Raw genomic sequence first — 2,697 nt, 5'->3', positions numbered from 1 at the left:
GGACAAGAATCGAGAATTCAAGACATTTCACTTCAGTCAAATCAAAGGATGATGGTTAGAAGCTCACAATGAGCCAAGCCCCAAGATCTTGAAGGATGGAGTTATACTCCATTTCATATCCATGTATCTCTTGATACCACGGAATGGATTTGATCTTCCTGATGGCCGCCTCGTCTTCTTTGGATAAGGGAAGGCCCCGGTTACTTTCGGACGAAGAAGTAAACCTCCTCCGGGTGGTCGGGAAGTTAAGATCCGATGGAGGCGCTCGACGGAAAAAAATATCGTTCGCGCCATCTTTTGTGGTTAGAAGGGCAAGTTCCTTTGGCGAGGATGCTGCCCCTCCAATCAAGTTCATCCCTATTGCGTTTGGAATGAAAGACCCATCCGGGAGGATGGGAGATAGAAAGAACATGAAAATGTACAAAAAGAGAAAGAGATGGCGTGATGCCAAGCTCAAAACACAAACCCAAGAAGCCGACGATGAGACGCCAGCTATTGGGGAGGAGCATTCCGGGACAAATGTTCCAGTGATTCAAAATCTGCGGAAAATAAAGGATTAAAAAAGGGAAAGCGAACCCCGCTTTCCGGTGTATCTATATACGGGGAAAATTCACCCGGAAAGGATGAATCAACTCTCTCATCGGGGTGGGGAGCCCTAACTTTGATATGAGGAAGGAAGGTCAAAATCTTGAACAGCGGAAAGAAGAGTTTCTCCATTATAAATGGAGGGAACGAGCCGGGCCCACTATTGGACCCGGAGGTTTGAGGTTGCCTAGAGGAATCAACGATCTTGGAAGATCCGGACTCGGCAAGGACGGGAGAAGTTTCGGTTTTTCTTTCAAAACCTTTTGAGAAACTTCAGCGAACTCCTGCCCGAGGATGGTTAGGGTTTTGTTATCACTATCCGACTGTTCGGGGGCAGGAGAAGCAAAAGCATCACTGCTATCACTAGCATGGGGTACTAATGAAGCCCTATCGTCCGCCATTACTTGTTTCAGTAAACTACAAAAAGAAAAGATCGATAAACTTACCGATTCGGTGAGACGGAAGCTTGAGAGCGGGAAGGCGCGAAGCGACGACAAAGGTTCAATCTCCTGACAGGAAGAATGAAACCTACGAAGACAACGAACCGCTTTTAAAACTCCCGCACGAGTGTTCGGGAATCTGAACGATCGAGATTGATTCAAAATTGATGATCAAGATTGAAAGACGTTTTGAAAGTTTGAACTCACGAATCCGAAATAGGCGTTCGGAAACCGTCGCTTGGATGACGTGAGCCACGACAGATCAACTGCAACGGAGACATGTGGCCTTACACTCACAACGCTCGAGGAAAAGTGACCACCGCATTAAATGTGATATGACATTTAATGAAGCACGCAGAGATCATCACTCGACGACGAACCCAGTTAAAAACCAAACCCTCGGGATCAACCGAACGCTTGGTCTGGGGGGCTCGTGATATGGAAAGTTTATGATCAGTCCGGGTTCACACCTGGTCCGACCCTCGACCCCTGTCTAGACGGAGAAAACCGAATCGCTCCCGAGCAAACCGGATCCAGAAGATGGCTTGCTGAAGAAGAAAGATTATTCTGCTGCAAGCGTGCCCTAATCTTACTTATGGATTAGGGTAATCACCCTAATGACAGCAGACTCAAACTGACGGCTGCAGATAATCATCATCAAAGGGATAACTATCGCATAACCTAACGGTTATCTCAGGAGTCCTCTACTAGCCCAAACTAGTAGAAGTCTATCGCTCAACGGGTCTTATTGATGAGATCCAACGACTACCCGAAGATGGCTCGAGTGCATCCAACGAAGGAGATTCGAAGGTACACTCTATATAAACCTCACTACTATACATGGTGAGGGTCGGATCAATTGATCAAGGAGAATACTATCTGAAACTCAGGTTCAGATACATACTGATAGACCTCAACTATCAGCGTCCTGCTATCTAGATCACCTTTCCCGTTTCTTCATTCATTAGCTCTGTACTTCTAGCAGAGCCGTTTGTGATTAAGTTCATCAACTGACTCAGCCTTCGGAGGTGGACTCCCGACCCCAGCGGTCAGGCCACATCTGACGCTTTTGTTTTGCAGGACATTACGTGGAGATCCAAGGGCTGAGCAGATTTTGGACGCATCAAGAACATATGTCCCTCTCAACACCATACAAGTCTTAGTCTAGTTGCAACCTATTGTGCCTAAGCAGAGTTTCTATATTGTCGCCACCCTAGCGCCACATATAGTACTCGCACCTGGCGCCTATTGTAACATCCAGCCCAAACCTAGCCCGGACACCCTATTTATTTGTGGATAAAGAAAGACTTGTTCAATGTTAGACCTTAAAAGTTGGACTTTAATTTCAATATTATTATCTTTGAAAACCTTAGAAAGCCATGTAAGACCTTTCCCTTAGGGTAGATCTGCAATGTCTGGCCTCATCCTAACCTTGACCCGGCCCGGGTCCTGTTATGTTTGTAGGTCCGAAAACCCGAAGTGGGGGAAATGAGACTTGTGGACCCTTTTGGTTGAAGACATGGTGTTTGACCTGAACCCATGGGCACTGACGGTGATACCCCTGGTTTGAATACATTGTCAGTGTTTAAGGAAAGTCTGCGCATCGGAGAAGATTAATCTAGTTGAAGTACCTAATGAACTCCTGTGCAATTTCCAAAGGTATTCCCCGAAA

The sequence above is a fragment of the Hakea prostrata genome, chromosome 7, assembly GCF_041222555.1.
Source record: "Hakea prostrata isolate BN-2017 chromosome 7, UWA_Hpros_2, whole genome shotgun sequence".
In the NCBI taxonomy this organism is placed as follows: Eukaryota; Viridiplantae; Streptophyta; class Magnoliopsida; order Proteales; family Proteaceae; genus Hakea; species Hakea prostrata.
Note: the sequence above shows the minus strand (reverse complement) of the source record.